Genomic DNA, 19,564 nt, shown 5'->3' on the forward strand with positions numbered 1-19,564 from the left:
GTGATAAAGACCCAAAAGTCAATTGCAAGAACCTCAGGATGAGTGAAATTTAAGTCCCTTGAAACTTTGATTTTTCATATTTCTTACTTGGATCTTCTTTGAGGATTTAACACAATTCTCATATTAGTGAAGATCAATATTGTAAATCATTAGGCAAGCATGGAATGTTTTATATATTACACAATTTAAGAAGAAAACATATTATTTTAATAATTTATAGTATGGCATTGAGTTCTATTTGGAAAGCATGTTTACACATGCACTATACATATAAGAACATACATAGAGTCATGCACATATGTACATCAATGGATGAGGCAATATGAACTGAAAAGGTAATCAAATGTGTTAATTATCACACATTCAAACATCAACTTTTGCAACTTCAACAATATTGAAGGTTTTTTTATTTAGTAAAGATGCTCAAAGGACTTAAAAATTAAAATATTATAAAAGTACCTTAAAATCTTTTTTTACTTATTAGCCCATTTTAGTCCACTTGTGCTGCTACATCAACAAATGAACAGAAAAAAAAAAAAACAGATATAGTGTGTGAGTCCACTCATTAATATCAAACAGAAATTCAATGATTTACAATTATGTAAACCAGGAAGACTTAATAATCCCACTGATCCCTTGAATATCCTGTCATCACTTTAAGATCAAAGAAAAGTGCAGAGTCCTCTATACATAACAGTATATTTAATAAAAATGGAAGCTTTCTATAGAGAATCAAATAATAAAAATGCACTGCAAAAAGAGAAATCATAGATTAAATCTATAATAATATTTGAGGACATACTAGACAGAAACAAATCACACTAGGCCTCTTTGAGGAATAAAGACAATATTACTGATTATTTAAATAGATGTTCAGCAACTATTCAGAAACTAAACCAATTTTGAGACCACTATAATATATAATTTTTATTAGCATGAACTCTTAAAAATGATACAATTTATAATTGAAATTTAACATGGAATACATTGGTAGTTTTCTTAAATTTATATGCAAGGATTAAATTCATTTGGGCAGGAATACAATGACAATAATAATAAATTGGATGTTTTTGTTCATATTTGTCATTTATCCTTAGTCAATTTTCATTATAATCTTTTAACATTTGTTTTGTGATTTACATGCAGTATTGTACTATAATCAGTGCTATGCAGTAGATAAACAAATCCCAATTATTAAGAGGTTGATAACAATTTCTTTAGGCTCTCTTTTCCTTGATTTCCAGTTCAGATGTTAAATATATTTCATGAAAATTCATTTAGAGATTAAAAGCTTAGATTTTCTTCCATAATATTTTTTTTCATGTAGAGAACTGAGAGGACTAAGCAAATAAATTTTCATTTTTAATGAAATTGTTTCTAATATTATCTTAAATTATGTGCTTTTATAGAAGTTATTTTACCCTGAAACATAATAAAAGAGTGAATAGTAATAAAAATTATAGACCAAATGAACTAAATTAAATTATTTATCTTCTATTTTTTTTTTCTGGCTCACAGAGGTAACCTCCAGAAAATCTGTACATTGAGTCATAGAATTTTTAAAAAGTCAGTGAATCGATATTCTGCTATAGTCATGGATTGGTTCTTGGCACAATTGTCATAAGATAGGTTTCATCCGGCAAATGATGGAAACAGATACAGAGACCCACAGTCAAACCTTAGGTTGATCTTAGGAATCCTGCTAAAGACAGCAAACGAGAAAGTTCAAGACCAACAAATGAAAATCCATAGAATAAACTGACCTGTGTTCACAGGGTATCAGAGAGACTCATCTGAAAAACAGAGAGTCTGCATAGGACTGACATAGGCTCTCTACATATACATTGCAGTGGACTTTCTTGATCTCTTTGTGGAGCTCCTAACAGAATTAGCAGGGCCTATTTCTGACTCTTTTGCCTGCTTTTTTTCAGCCCTTTCCACATAATGGAAAATTGAAATTAAGAAAGAATGAGAAACTCAAAAAAACATTTTATTCAAAGTAACATATACTTGAAAATGTTTTGTTCTGTTTCTAAGAAATAAAACAAGGTGTAATGTGTTATCAGATGGAAGTAGATGGTTAGGTGCTGGAGAAAACAAATGTTTTAATTAAATATACAAACAAAATTGAAAAATGTGGTATCACTGATCATGTCTCAGCACAATGATTTAACATCTTTATATGCAAGCTGTTTCTAAACTTAATTTTTTTTACTAATTTAAATCAAAGTCTTTGTGTTTTTCTGTCTTTCAATAACTTTAATAGACTTGTTGCTTAAGTAAACAAGTTCTAAAACAAATTACAGACTATATCTTAAGATAAAAGTAAAGAATTTGAGTGAAAATATAATTCCTTTGCTAACAGAGCCCAACCATGCCTCATTAAGTCTATTTTCCATTTGTCTGCTATGAACTAGACTTCTCTGTTTGCAAAGTATAATACTTATATTTAATTGATTGCAGAATATAGAGGGCAACAGATTTTTAAAAAGCCATTTCATTGTCTAAAATGGTTGTTTTGAACCTTCGTCTATACTAATAGGATGTGTTTAAAACTCTTATAGTATTTTTTTCATAGAAAATATATACTTCTATTTTCATTTAGGAAATCTTTGTTTATGTTGGCTAAAAGTTTTCATAAACTATAAGACTATTCAGAATATAATTTTACTATCGATGATTATTACCAAAATGTTTTAACATATAATCATATTTTACATTATGGCATTATGAAGGTAGGAAATTTATAAAGGGCCATTAGTTGTCTTTATATAATTTTAATATAATGGTGAAATTTTTCTGTTGAAATTTTAATAAGAATGGTTAGTGTTACCCCAAGATATTATATGTTATTTGTGGCTATTGTAACAATTGATGCTTCTCTGAAGAGCATGTGAGGAACACTCCTGCATTGCTTGTGTGAATACAAACTTGAAAAGCCACCTTGGAAATAATTATGGTGGTTTCTCAGAAAATTGGGAATCACCTTCCTCAAGACTAAGCAATAACATTCTTAGGCACATACCCAAAGGATACACACTCACACTACAAGGAAATTTGCTAAACTTTTGTCATAGCAATATTATTCATAATAGCCTAAACCTGGAAATAACCTAGATGCACTTCAACTGAAGAATGGCTAAAGAAAATGTGGTACATTTACACAATGGAGTACTACTCAGCAGAAAAATAAATAAATAAAACATCTTCAAATTTGCATGTGAATGAGGGGAACTAGAAAAAAACATTCTGAACAAGTTAACTCAGACCCAGAGACAAACATGGTATGTACTCACTCATAAGTGGATATTAGATATTAAAGTAAATTATAAACAATATATAGTCCATGATCCCAGAGAATCTAGGTAGAACCCTAAAAGAGACAAACATGGATCCCCCTGGGAAGGAAAAACAGTTAAGACCTACTGAAAAAATTAGGATAGGGGGAGAAGGGAAGGTAGAAAAGGAGGAGGAGAGAAGAAAGGAAAGTAGGAGGACAACATGAGGGAATGGGATGCTCAAGAAGTTGGAAGGACAGTGCAGGAGAGAAAAGAAAGAGATATCTTGATTGAGGGAGCCATTAAAGGGTTATCAAGAAACAAAGCACTAGGGAAATTCTCAAGAATCCTCAAGAATAATCACAACTAAGACTGTAAACAACAGTGAATGTGACACCTAAATTGGCTTTCTCCTGTATTCAGAGCGATGATTACCGTGATTATCGTCATAGTACTTTCAAGCAGCAACTGATGGAAGCAGTTAAAGATCTACAGCTAAGCACTGGGCCAGACTACCTAAAACAAGCCCAAGAGAGTAAGGAGGGATAATATGAACAAAGGGATCAAGTCCATGATGGTGATAGCCACCAAAACAGCTGACCTGACTCTAGTTTGATGATGGGGGAACCCACATAGGACCTATGAATGGGAATGACAGCTGTGGAGTTTGGGCAGTTTGTGGGGCCCTTGGGAATGGGACCAGGATTTATATCCCTAGTGCCTGAACTGACATCTAGGAACACTTTCTTTTTAGGGGGATACCTTGCTCAGGCGAGATATAGGGAGGAGGTCCTTAGTCTTCCTGAAATTGAACTGTCACACTTTCTTAACTCCCCATGGGAAGCCTTACTTTTTCTGAGGAATGGATGGGAAGGTCTGGTGGGGTGAGGATATTGAAGCTAGAATGTAGGAGAGAATAAAATGGGCATAGCTATCTAAAAGGAGAAAAGATTGTAATGTGGCGGACAATGAGAGCTGACGAGAGGCCAAGGAGAATGGCACGGGAACTTTCATCTGGCGATGGATCGAGAGAGAGACAGAGACCCAATTTGGAGCAACCATCTGAGCTCTTAAGGTCCAAATGAGGAGCAGAAGGAGGGAGAACATGAGCAAGGAAATCAGGACCACGAGGCGTGCACCCACCCACTGTGACAGTGGAACTGATCTATTGGGAGCTCTCCAAGGCCAGCTGGACTGGGACTGAATAAGCATGGGTTGAAACCGGACGCTCTGAACAAGGCGGACAATGAAGGCTGATGAGAAGCCAAGGACAATGGCACTAGGTTTCGATCCTAATACATGAACTGGCTTTGTGGGAGTGTAGCCTGTTTGGATGCTCACCTTCCTGGACCTAGATAGAAGTGGGAGGACCTTGGTCTTCCTGTAGAGCAGGGAATTTGGAATGCTCTTCAGTATCGAGAGGGAGGGGGAGTGGACTGGGGGGAGGAGAAGAGGAGTGGGGATAGGGGGAGGGAAGCGGGGGGAGGGGGCAATATGTGGGAGGAGGGAAATGGGAAACGGGGAGCAGTTGGAAATTTTAATTAAAAAAGAATAAAAAAAATGAAATAATAAAAAAATTCTTAGTTTAAAAAGAAAAACTATCATAAATTTGATAGGAAATTTAAATTCTATAAGAATTGACAAAGCTCACTCCTCATTAGTATAGTGGTGAGTATCCCCGCCTGTTACGCGGGAGAACGGGGTTCGGTTTTCCGAAGGGTAGAAGCAAAGGGCGGTGGTGGCATATGTCTTTAATCCCAGCACTTGGGAGGCAGAGGCAGGCGGATCTCTGTGAGTTCGAGACCAGCCTGGTCTACCAGAGCTAGATCCAGGACAGGCTCCAAAACCACAGAGAAACCCTGTCTCGAAAAACCAAAAAAAAAATAAATAAATAAAAAGAATTGACAAAAACTTTAACAACTGTTGTAGTAAGGCTGCTTGTTTGTTTCCCAGCTGACCAGACTCCCAAAATAATTACACAGAAACTGTATTAATTAAATCACTGCTTGGCACATTAGCTCTAGATTCTTATTTTGTAACTCTTACATCTTAATTTAACTCATCTCTATTAATTTGAGCATCACCATGAGGTTGTGGCCTACCAGCAAGTTCCAGCACATCTGTCTCCAGCAGTGGCTCCATGACTTTTCTCAACTCTGCCTTCCTTCTTACAGCATTCAGTGTAATTTTTCCCACCTAATAATTTCTGCCCTGTTATAGGTCCAAAGCAGTTTCTTTATTCATTAATAGTATCACAGCATACAGAAGGGAGTCACAAATCAAACAACCACAAATTTGATGAAATATATTATAGAATTACATCTATGAAAATTTGTCAATTATTTTCTTATGATTTACTTAAGGTCTAGAAGTATTGTGGAAGATTCAAATTGTTATTTATATAAACTTTATTTTGTATTTTTTAAATTGCTTTTATTGATCTATATATTTTTCTCTGCTTCCACCACTTTCTCTCCTCTCCCCTTCTACCCTCTTCTATGGTCCCCATGCTCCCAATTTCCTCAGGAGAACTTGTCTTTTTCTACTTCCCATGCATATTAGATCCATCTTTGTTTCTCTTATAGTACATTTTGTTGTCTATGTTCTCTGGAATTGTGATTTATAGGCTGGTTGCTTCTTGCTTTATCTCTAGAAACCACTTATGAGTGAGTACATATGATATTGTCTTTTCAGTTCTGGGTTACCTCTCTCAATATGATGTTTTATAGATTCATCAAAATGTCATTTTGCCCCACAGTATAGTACTCCACTGTGTAAATGTACCACATTTTCTCCCTCCATTCTTCAGTAGAGGGGCATAAACGTTGTTTCCAGGTTCTGTCTATGATAAATAGGGCTGCCCTGACCATACTTGAACACATGTCCTTGTGGTATGATTGAGCATCCTTTGGATATCTACCCAAAAGTGGTATTACTGGGTCCTGAGATAGGTTGTTCCCTAATTTTCTGAGAAATCACCATATTGATATTCAAAGCGACTGTACCAGTTTGAACTCCCACCAGAAATGGAGTAGTGTTCCCTATATCTCACATCTTTTCCAGAATAAGTTGTCATCAGTGTTTTTGATCTTGACTATTTTTACAGGTATCAGATGGAATCTCAAAGTTGTTTTGATTTGCATTTCTCTGATGGATAAGGATGTTGAGCATTTCCTTAAGTGTCCTTGGCCATTTTAAATTCTTCTGTTGAGAATTCTCAGCTTAAGTCTGTACCCCATTTCTTAACGGATTATTTGTACTTTTGACGACCAATTTCTTGAATGCTTTGTATATTTTGGAGGTCAGCACTCTGTCCAATCTGAGGTTGCTGAAGATCTTGTCCCATTCTTTAGGTTGCTGTTTTGTCTTGTTGACTGTGTCCTTTGCTTTACAGAAGCTTCTCAGTTTCAAAATGTTCCATTTACTAATTGCTTCTCTTAGTGTTTATACAACTGGAGTTATATTTACAAAGTGGTTTCTTTTGCAGTATGTTCCAATGTACTTTAAGTTTGGATTTTATGAGGTTCAGTGCGCTTGGCTTTATGTTGAGATTTTTTGATCTATTTGGTCTTAAGTTTTGTGCATGGCAATACATATGGCTCTATTTTAATTCTTCTTCATGCCAGCATGATTTGTTGAATATCCTTTTTTTCTATTTTAAAATATATATTATCTGTGACTTATACATTATCATAATTTATAAATTTTATTACATATATATTTTCCAACGCAACGTATTGCCAAACAAATAATTCTGCAATTTCAAATCATGTTGTGTATAACATCTTCTGTATCTAAAACTCATTGATATCAAAACTATATTATTTTATTTTTTATTTTAACTTCTTTTATTTTTTATTGAAGATAGATACTTTTCAAATAAAATATATCTTGTCTAGTTTTCTCTCACTCTACTCCACTCAGTTCCTTCCCAGCTACCCTCCTCCTTTGATCTACTCCCAATCTGGCTCTCATTAGAAAAAAAAAAAAGTTGTACGATATTACAATCAAGCTTGATAAGGTAAAATAATAGTAAGATGAGACAAAACTCTTATATGAAACTGGACATGGCTGCTACCCATCATGAGAAAAAATTGAGCAGACACAAGTGTGAGAGACACACAGTTGTAAGACTTATAAAACTACTAAGGTAAGAGCTATAATATGTATGCACAATAGTTGGTAGGCCCTATACTTGCTGATGCAGTCTTCATGTGCTCATGTGTACCTTACTTAATTGATTTAGAGGGCTTTGTTCTCTTGCTCTTATAATTCTTTTCTTCCTCTTTCTAACGGTTTCCCTGAGCTTGGAGGGAAGAAGCTGATGGAGTCCTTTCATTTAGATACTCTCTACATAATGTCTGGCTAAGGGTATCTGCATCTGTTCTCACTTTGTGGTGGTTTAAAAGAAAATGCCCCCAAAGGGAGTGTCACCATTAGGAGCTGGGCCTTTGTTGGAGTGTGTGTGGCCTTGTTAGAGGAAGTATGACACTGTGAAAGCAAGTTTGGAGGACTCATGTATACTCAAGATACAAGTGTCTGACCATTTTCTGTTGTCTTTCTATCAAGATATAAGGACTCTCAACTCCAGCACCATGTCTGCCTGCATGCTGCCTTGCTTTCCACTGTGAAGATAATGGACTGACCTCTAAAACTATTGTGAGACATCCCAATTAAATATTTTCATTTATATGAGTCGCCACAGTCTTTGTGTCTCACAATTAAGTAAAGACAAAACAAAATACCAATTCCTCTTTGAGAAAAGACAAATACTTTGGTAGCAAGGAATACAGGGCATGGTTTGAAAAGAGCTTAATAAGAGTGAACTGTGGATTCCAAAAATGACAGAGAAACATGGGTTCATGTATCACTGTGCAAATACAGTATATGTAAGAGCTTGATAAGTTGAAACTGCGAGAAACCCAGATACTGATTCTTTTTTGGTGATGACTGATATAAATATGGAGAAACATGGTATTATGAGACTTGCTATCTTTACCTATGTAAAAAAAAGTACACTCCTGGTTATAAAGAACAAGGACTTCTTAATATTAGTTGCTTAAAATCGAATATATAGATATACTTATATATACCCACACATGTATATATATGTGTGTGTGTGTGTGTGTGTGTGTATTTACTCTACTTACTGTCATTATTTATAGCACAGGTGTTTATTATTTGGATAATGGCTTATCTGAGATTGTTTGTAAATGAATAATTTAGAACATTTAGCAAAAATATTCTGCAAGATATTTATGCATGCAAATTAGTGATCAAATCATATTTGTAAATTTTATCATTGATCAAACTCTTGGGCAATATAGACCAATCACTAAATGACAATTTTAGTTAGCATGAGATATTTAAGCCTGTGGCATTGCACAATATACTATTTTATAGTATTTTCATGAGAAGTAATTGATATGTTGTGTTGGAAGAGGACCTACTTGTTTGTCCTGGGCACCTGGCTTAGCCCCAAAATAACCACACAGAAACCATAATAATTAAATCACTGCTTGGCCCATTAGTTCTAACTTCTTATTGGCTAACTCTTACATCTTAATTTAACCCATCTCCATTAATCTGTGCATCACCACGAGGTTGTGGCCTAACAGCAAAGTCTCAGCATGTCTATCTCTGGTGGTGGTGACTTCAAGGCGTCTCCCAGACACTGCCTTCTTCCTCCCAGAATTCAGTTCTGTCTTTCCCACCTACCTAAGTTCTGTCCTATAAACAGGCCAAGGAAGTTCCTGCATTCATTAAGCAACAAAGGCAACCCATAGACAGAAGGACCTCTCACACCAATGTTATAAATGGTACAGATTGTTATTAATCTAAAAGTATACACATGAAAGCATTATGCTAAATACTTATAATAAGATTCTAAGTTTCCTCTGCTTTGTACATATAGGCAGAAAATTTTTTTTCAGTGGGTGGCTGTTAACATCAAGAAGCATAACTGTTCAAAATATTGGTAAAAAATGATTGTTGAATGCTTAGCCCTAAGATGGCAAGAGTATCTAATGACCAAAAGGACATTATGGGAATAAGTTGAAAGATTTTAAAAGGTGGAGAGTGGAGAAGTGTCACATGATATTCTTTCTTGTAGATGTGGCGTCCTTGTTATCATCATGAATACACAGAAGCTATGATAAATTCCACAAACTTGAAAAACAAAATTATAAATGTAGAAGAAGCATGAATTTGAGAAGAGGTTATTTAGAAATATATGGGAGACAAAGAGAGTAACAGGTTTTGAATATGTTCATAATACATTATATATAAATGTAGAAAATTGTCAAAAGTATATTTTTAAAAGTAACAAAATTGATACTTGACTGAAACCTGACACTAAGACCTAATACATAATAACTATTGTTTGGAATTGTTGAAAACCTTAAAAGAAATTATATAACTCAAGAAGTGAAAAATCATAACTTATATGTAATTAGGGACATGCTGGAATAAACACCATTACTGTAGTTTCATAAATACCTTAATTAATGTCTTTGCTGTTTGGCATTATCAACTAGTCTAATATTTAATTTTATTGACCACACCTTTTTATGATTGAAAGCATAAGCAATGATTTCATACAAGTTTCACCATTAACACATGAGAGGTGTAGTGTATAATAGTGTTCATTTATTACTAACCAATACAATGTTTCAGCCCCACTGTATTGACATGGGATCCCCCCTCTGGCCTGGTACAAAATTTCAATATTTTATATATGACTCTATTTTGGATTGCCAAAATTTTCAGAAAGAAATTTATTTTATTTCCCTTTCTTTGTAAAGTTTGCATAAAGTTGAAGCAAATTCTTTGATGTTGTACTATTGCAGGGAGTTATGAATTTTTAATAAGAATTCATTTTATGTTATGCCAATAGTAAGTGACAGAGATAGCTGCAGAGAAAAATTGACCATAAATAATATTTGAATTCTTAGGATCATATTTGACTGATGGTTCTTCTCATGAGTCAATGGATGTTAGCTATAAAGCTTTATGAAAATACAAAATGAAACAGGAAAATCATCCTTCTATAACTCCTGTATAACCAATAAGAAATACAAAGGCCCAAATTTTATGTTTTCCTCCATGAATATTATATAGGTTTGTGGATTTTATGAGAATGGCAGGATGAACATATCCTGTTCTAAAACATTTTTGAAAAACAACAGTCTAAATAGTACTGGGACTTTTGTCTGAAATGCTGGTCCTCAGGCTGCAGGCTAGAACAGCTTTATCACAACAAAACTTTAATAAGATCCCCTGGTGATTATTTGACAATCTAATTGTAAAATAGTTGTCCTTGAAGGTACATAACCCACTTGAGTACACTGAAGGGGTAGTTAATACAATATTAGAATGATATTCTTATGAGGCTTTTTGTCAACTATGAGTTTTTCAATGAAAATTAAGTTATTTTCATTATTTGGAGATAATATACGTGGGAATCTAGTAACTCTTTGACTTCATAGTATGAAATACTTTTTAAAGTCTAAGGAAACTGACTCAATTTGTTTTTGTGAATATTCAGTCATATGTTTCTTTGTCAAACTACCTTCATTCTCACAGACAGAATATTATACTGGATTTCCCTTCCAGTTTTAATAGGATGACTTTTTCCTTGTCTTATTGTGTTTCTTTTTTTCCATTTGGTTGACATCTCTTGAAGACACACTATTTTCTGAAGAGGAAACAGAGGGGTTGTGGAGCTGTGGGAGAGGAAAGGGGGGAGGGTAATTATTTTGAGTGGAGGAGGGGAAGCCGAGGTTGAGATGTGCTATATGAGAGAAGAATCCATATTCAATAAAAAGGGAAAAATAAAATACACGCAAACTCTCACTTTCATTAAATGAATGCAATTTTTTTTCTTAAAAGTCTGGTACCAGAAGAGGATCCTGTGGGGCATGGTGGGGTGTGCCATTAATCCAAGCACTGGGGAGTCGGAGTCAAGTGTGTCTCTGCATCAAAGGCAGCTTGGATTGTACGGTACATATCAGGACAGTCAGGACTACTTTCATTGTCGCTGTCTCTAAAGAAAATGTTTCATTCAGTTCTAAATATTTATTTGTAACCTATTGTATTATTTAAGTACAATGGCAACATGATTCCTCAAATACTTGATGTACTACTTGAGAGCAAAGAACTCCCAGATAAGGTTGTGGAGTTTCTATGAAATCGTACAGATGGAGATTTTACTTTCCATTGGTATATGTAAGAAGTGAAGAGTAAGGTACCCCAAAAGTGACTCTGATTGCTGAGATCTCCAGGAAGCAGATTGGAAACTATTAGAGATCATCTAGCATCGCAGTTATATGATTGCAGATAAACAATATTTTCATAGTAAAGAAAGGAACAAACCTCTAAAAATGTACACAAGAAAGAATATCTGGTCTGGTTAGAAGGCGCAGCTCCAGTTCAGGTGAGCTCTCCAACCCATGTGCTTAAGCACAATGGCATAAGGTATAAGAAACAAGGCTTAAGGCAATGATACAGAATCATAATTTTCTCTGTGTTCTCAGTAATAGAGAAAAGAAAGAAAGGTAGGTAGTCACTTGGAAAATCTCTCTTCTGGACACCTGTTAATTGACGATTTGAAGTAGTCTATCAATTGCTCTTGCTCTATGGGGGAATGTTTGAGACACAACCTCAGAGTGGTCTACAAGTTGGGAATATGACCTGAACCTTAGAATGGAATGGACTGCATAAAGAGATATGTGGCAATTATACCCATGCCAGAGAGTATACGCAAACAGACTGAGCAACTGCATCGATGGGGAACTCATAAGGAATATCTTCCTACTATCATTTCTCTGCCCAGTTTTGACTTTCTTTAATAAATAGCCAATTTCAACTTTCTGGATATGTTTTATCCTCTCTTGCTGATTTTGCTTTGTTATTATTTAAGTGCTATTTACTTATTTATTTATTATTTGTATATATTTTTAGGGGAGCTGTAGCAAGCTTTCTCTAAGGAAGCATCTGTGGAACTAATGATCTTCATCTCCTAAATTCCCAATGTTTATATTATTTTTATTTGTCTTCATTTATTCTACCTTTAGTTGTGCTTGCCTCTTCTCTCTTTTTCCTACTCTAACCCCTTCTACTTATTCTCCATTTTTCTTTTATCTTATACTAACTATTCATTACCACCACAGATTAAAATCTCTGTCATTTAATAAATATGTGTTAATATTTGGGAATTGAAAAGATTATATATAGAAAATTAATATAGAGGAATGAATATATTTTCATACACTTTTTAAATGAAATTATTTACAGTATGCTTTAGAATATATTTGCTTAATAGTACAAGTTGAGTAGAAGCTAAATTGTCTTCCAAAACTCTTATCTGAACAAAGGAACAAAAAAGAATCACAGGTGTTTAAATAATAGCACTGATCCTTTTCTTCCCAAGAAGCATGCACCTACATGGGCTATAACCAAAGGTTTTGACAGAGCAAATGGAATAGCATCTTCCTGAGAAAGAAGAAAATCAATGAATCTGTATTCAATAGCATCATCCTGCTGGTCTCAGCTGTCCAGACCTTAGGTTTCTGTTTCCTTTATTGAGGCCCGGTGGATGTTCCCTTTGCCTTTGTCGAAATGCTCCCTCTAGCTAACAAGTGAAGAAAGATAGCAAGCAATAATACTCCAGAAAAACTCCCTGACAAATATATGCTTTCAGGGAAAGCAGAGGGAAGGTTTCTAAGTGTTCAGTGTTTATTTAGGAGTTAAGTATTTCACTCGTGCCAGATTGAATACATTTGCTCTCGGTAGTTTGCCAGAGAAGCTCCTTCAATGTGTTGTTTCTAGTACCTTTGTCAGTTTTGGCACTTATTGTTAACATAGACTCTAAATTCTTTCACCAATTTTTATGTTTATTCCTGCAAAAATTGTAGCAGTACAAGATGTATCTAAAGATGTAAAGCCACAAGAATGGAAAACTTTGTTATTATGGAAATGTTATCAAACAGTAATTTTTCAGGGACATTTCAAGAACTTAGTGACAATGTGGGCAACAATTTTGACACCCATTGGTTACAATAGCCCTGCTAACATAATAGACCCCTATGTAATGACTATTACAAGACTGTATGTAAAGAAGACATGACTGACTGCTGCTGCATATCCATTTCAAATTCCTGGCCATTCTATCTTGACATCGTTCTGTTGGGATCACGCATGTTAAACTTCCCCATCTAAGCTGTATTTGCAAGGCTTCTTATCTCTAGCCAAGCATACCTTTGATATCTTTACACCTTACTATTTGGACAAGACATTAAAGGTTCACATCATTTCCACTTCAAAGACATCTTAGGGAAGGAGGAGACCGGAGTTCAGCTCTCTACAGTATTATGCAGTTTGACAAAATTATTTCAATACTGCCCTTGAAATAACATCCATAGCTTGATGTCAATTTCTCTCCTAATTCTGCTCTATATTTTCAGCTTAGAAGATAATATAAAAATAACTAACAGTGTCTTTCTCATTCATCTGAGAGATTAATTGAAGAATAATTTTAATTATGCCCATGGGTATACACAGATGTTAAACATAGCAAACCATTCTTGTTTGTTAAAACATGCTGAAGAACAATAAATTTGACAAAGCAGTGACACAGTTATTTCATTTTATTTGTAATTGTTTAAGTAAAATATAAGCCAAACATTTGCAATGTCTTATTCTTAAAAATCAAGTCCAAAATTTATATTGAAAAAATGTATTTTGTTTATTAGATTTGTAAGGTATTACATAATTTTCAATATCAAGTTCCATTATTCAATGTAAAGTAACATGGATTTATAAAGTTGAAATAAAGATTTGAGTATAGGCATGAAAAATTAAATTATTAACTTCAAATACTTGTAATTTGACTCCCAAAATATATTAACTTTTGCTATTAAAAAAATAAGTCTTCCTTTTAACTTCAATTTAACACTGAGCTAAGATAAGAGCCTGGGCATTTTGGAATACTTTGTTTATAAAAATTAGAATTTTCCTTAAATATTAAGATATTTCTATTTCCATTATCATTTATGATTATGGAGAAAATATTTTAAGTTAAAACATGTATTATTTCCTCTGGAGATATAAGCAATAGCAGAAGTTATTAATGTTATGTTAATTGGGATTATCTTTTACTTAGATACAATCACTGACATTTGCCTTCTCATCAGAGAGTGTGCTAGCATAGGTTTTTCCAACTGATTTTGCCACACAAGTAAATAGACTTGAAGATTTGTATTTCTTTTTGTTTGGTTTTGTTATGTTTCTTTGTTTTTTTTATAACATTTGAAATCAGTTTTGAATATGATCCTATTATCTGCCCAAAGCAGAGATAGGAGAGAGATATATATAAAAAAAACACAATCAGGAAAATATAAAATTTGTAAATATATATCAGCCTATAAAAGACTTTCTTTGCAGTAGAAACAGCCAACACTTAGAAGTAAATTAAACCAAGATGTTATTTTAAAAAATCAGCACATTTTTAAAGGAGCTGAGCATCTGGAGAGACAGGAGCTTTGGTGACAGTTAGGCCCACTCTTGTGATTTATCTTTTGAGAAATTAGTATAAATTTATATGTGGATGGTATAACAGTTAATCCACAAATAAACTGAATTTCAGTAATATTTCAGAAGCTTTCATGTGGGAATTGCTAAACATTAAAATGTCTATATGATTACTGAAAAATTTCAATATGTGGTAGCCTCTCACAAATAAAGAAAACTTTCTCCAGTGCTAATGTCATAGCAATAAAAGTAGCATGACATTTTCACAGGAATAGATAAATAGAGCAATACACCAAAATGAAAAACTTAGACAGACTCAATATTCATTAAATTAGGCACCACAAATCAAGGAGAGAAAAGACGAGTCTATACAGGTTAAGAAAATTTATTAAATTTCATAAAAAACACCTCATCTCCATCTGACACAATTTGCAGAGACGAAAACAATATACACAAGCAGGTACTCAATGTCACCAATAATCACAAACATCGCATGTAAAAGAGAATAATTACCTAGAATTTCCTTCTTTTTTAGCTTAGAAAAATTAGAAGGTATTTTAATGTTTCAAGTACCGGTCCTGATAGAGTGATGAAAAACTTTCTTCATCGCTGTTTAGTATGCAAATTACTCATTCTACAGAGTAATTTTTCAGAGCTAATTAATCAGATACATTCTGTAAAAGAATAATTTTTCATTAGGCTTTGCTACGGCAAGGAGCCATCCCAAATTCCAGTGGTTTTTAATATTACAACTTTATTTCTTGTTGTTGTTCTGTGACAACAAATTGAGTATCTGCGGTTGTGTTTTCTTTTGTTGTTTGTGTCTTCATGCATCTTTAGCTAGAGTTCTGAGTGGAAAGGCTGTCTTGGATTCAAAGGTTTTTCTTCACGAATGGAGAACTAAGCTGAGAGGAACCACAATGACACTTAGGGACTCCATGTGGAATGAGCCCATTTCAAAGGGAAATATAAATTTTGATGAATTCTACGACACAGTATTACTAGACTATCAACCGGGAGATGTTCATTAATTTGTAAATAATTACTTGATTTGAGTTTGTTAGCCTTTGCATGTACACACAAGCAAAACATGTTATAAAATAAAATGATTTATCAGACCAAGAAAAACGCAGGTTAACAATAAAAATGAACTCCACTTTTTGCTCAGTGCTCATTTAGATACCAATAATCTAGACTGAAAGACCTAGGTCTGCTTTACTTTTCTTTTTTTTTTTTTCTTTTTTTCAAAAAATTAAACATTTATTTTTTTACATCTTGGCCTCAGTTTCCCCTCTGTTCTTTCCTCCCAGTCCTTCCTACCACTCCCTTCTGTTTCCACCCTTCAAAGCACTCCTCCTCTGTTTCTGTTTGGGAAAGGGCAGGATCTCCCATTGAGTATCAACAAAACACGGCAGATCAAGTTGCAGTAAGACTAAGCACCACCCCATATCTTAAGGCTGACCAAAGCAACCAGTATAAAGAGTAGAGTCCGAAAATCATGCTAAAGAGTCAGAGAGAGCCCCTGTTTCCCCTATTCAGAGTTCCACAAGAAACATAGCTACACAATTGTAACATAGATGCAGAGAGCCTAGGTAAACGCCAGACAAGTTCCCATTCGTCGGTTCAGTCTCTGAGCCTTGGTACATGAATTCTGTGAGTTTTCTTTCGGCATTCGGCTGTGGGTCTGCATATGTGCATATGTTTTCACCAGTTGCAGAGAGGCAGAGAGGTGACATGCAGTCATGCAGGTCTGTTTTGTTTTTGTTTTTTGTTTTTTCTTTCTTTCTTTTGCTTTTCGAGACAAGGTTTCTCTGTTTCTCTGTAGCTTTGGAGCCTGTCCTGGAATTAGCTCTTGTAGACCAGCTGGCCTTGAACTCACAGAGATCCACCTGCCTCTGCTGCCCACACGCTGGAATTAAAGGCGTGTCCCACCACCTTCCGGCCTCCGATCTGCAGTTTTTAATATGAACACTATGATGAACTTGAAATAATGTACAAAAAAAAATGGAAATCATTTTGAAATTGTGTCGTTTAGTAATAATCTCTGGTACAAGGAAATTAAAAGCAAATTCGAGTAATAACAGGTAGATGTTTTCTACATTTAGACATTCAAAATACCTTATTGTAATCAGAGCTCCTGAGACACGGAGTTAGTGCAGTTAATTCCCAAACACAGAAGTTGAGGTTTCTGAGCTGAGATCAGTGACGATATTTCAATATGGGACTGAGAATTGGAAATATGATTGAGCAAATTCGTTATAAAGTTATATATTAGTTCCTTAAATCAAGCTGAAATCTCTAATGCTTCTTTTTTTCTAGAGAGATTTGTATTGCTGCTGATCATAGACTGAGTTAGAGCCACACAGAGAGCCCTGAGTATGATCTGCTTTTGTAACTAACTTTAAATGTCTCTACATACTATCAGTGTACTCCTTATCTCCATTTTTTGTGAACATGTTTGCTTTGCATCATAGGTTGTGTATGATATATCTTAGTATGCATACTCAATGTGCAGAAAACATTTTAGGAGGGAGAATTAAATTGCAATCACTAATCACTTACTATGCAAAGAATTTAAAAACTAAATTCAATGAAAATTGCCACTAAATACAAATTTTAATTTACAGCTCAAGGAGGGGGCTAAGTAAAATGCCATGAACTAGCTATCATCATGCACTTTTGATGCAAATCTAATTCTCATAAGGCGTCGGAGGACTCAATGATCTCTCTTTCACAACAGCACATCACACTACAAACCCTCCAAGGCAACAGAATTTATTGGGATGTTCTCAAAGAACAAGCTAGTAACTGCCTGTTCTCTGCTCCCTGTAATGACACAAGGAGATTTATTTAGCTATTGGATTTTATGAATTCCTAAATTCTGTTCGTTAAATAAAAAAAGGCATAGTTTGATTTACTCTAAACATCCACTACAATAATTTTACAATAGTATTTCATCAAATACCTGGTTGTTATATTTGTATTTATTTTTTGAAATGAGTGCATTAGTTTACGTATATGGATGTCTTATCTTGTATATGTATGTGCATAATTTGCAGGATGTATGCCTGCATCGTTCAGAAGAGACTTTAGAGCTCCTGAGTCTAGAGCCGGAGATAATTGTGAGCCTGTGAGTGCTGGAGATCTAACTCTGGTTCTCTGTAACAGCAATCTGTGCACTCTCACACTGAGCCCTTTGCCAGCTCCCAAGTAGTTCCTTGTACTTCAAATGTATTATCTGATAAGTGCATAATTAATTTTAATGAATATAACATTTTAAATATGTCAAAAGATCTATTGAACCTTTGGAATATGACATCAACATTTCATCCTGAAGATAAATCGAGCTGTGTCTTTAGAAAGAGTGGAAGATGCGTATAGCTAGACGATATTTTTAAATCATTTTATTATTTAAATTGAAAGGTTATTTCACTTAAGAATGTTCAAAGAATGATAATACATAGAAATATGAAGGATAATTAAAATGGAAGTTCAAGTAATCGGAAAGATATTACAAATAAGTGAAAGAAGTTCAAAATATATCAAAGCATGTAAGATAAAACAATATCTTAGAATCAAAAGTTGATCCCTGGTGGGTCTGATATGAAAGTCTGTCAGGGAGAGATTGGTGTATAGTCTTTACCATAAGTTAGTTGGGTTTGGCTCATGAGTTCCACAGATAGCATGACCTTATCTCATGCCCACTGCTTCCTTTGCAACATCATGTGAACCGTGATACACATGAATGTCAAGTGCTCTTGCTCTCCACTCCCTCTTTCTCTTTTTCTCCAAAATAGGTTGTTTATTGCCGATGTGTCACTGGAAATACGTTTTGGAAATGAAAGGAATTAGAGAATACTCACTGATTTTTCTAAACAAGGAATTTTAACATGCATCATGGTTTGAACAATTCCTTGTAACGAAACTGAGTTTTGTTTTATACATCCTTTATTGCTTTTTATGTCACATGGGTAGGAGTGCATTCATGATTTCCTACGTGAATCCATGTATTTGTATATTCAATGTACACAAAGTATTTTTCTACATACAAACTGACCTATAGCAGGAAACAGAACAGTACTAAAAATATAATTTAAAATAATACAATTAGGGACAATCATTCTGACGTGACATGCCTAGAGAGCTAATGGCAACCAATCATGTATGGAATATAGAATTAAATCACATGATTATATATATATATATATATATATATATATATATATATATATATCTTTATATGCAGTTAAGTAAAAATAGTGAGCTAGAAGGTCCTGGAGTTGCACTAATAGTGAGAAGATCTATATGTGTCATTATGATAAATAAAGAAATGAATCCACACGTTAAGTGTGGCAAGTATTAAGCCAGTGAATATCAAGAAGACAGATTGGCAAAGTATAGAAAATTAAACATTTCTCTCACAAAAACATGTGATTCTAATAATCTCAAGAACAGAAAAGCATGCACTCAATGTAGGTCTAGTATATTTAAAGGGTCCTTTAAATCCTTAGACAGAAAAATATCTCACTGTTCATCTACAAAACAAAATGAATTGTGGGACTTTTGATGCCATGGAGCTAATACTGAATATCATAAAATAGTTTCAAGAGAAGCACTCCGAATTTCATATTCTGAATGTGGTACACCTCATGGCCATGACATTACTCTAACTATAGCTGACTCATCAGGGCCTACATAAGATTGAAACTATCAACAAATAACAAGGGGTTTGTGGCAGAGCGAATGTGGCCCTAACT

This window comes from Chionomys nivalis, chromosome 20 (assembly GCF_950005125.1).
Source record: "Chionomys nivalis chromosome 20, mChiNiv1.1, whole genome shotgun sequence".
NCBI lineage: Eukaryota > Metazoa > Chordata > Mammalia > Rodentia > Cricetidae > Chionomys > Chionomys nivalis.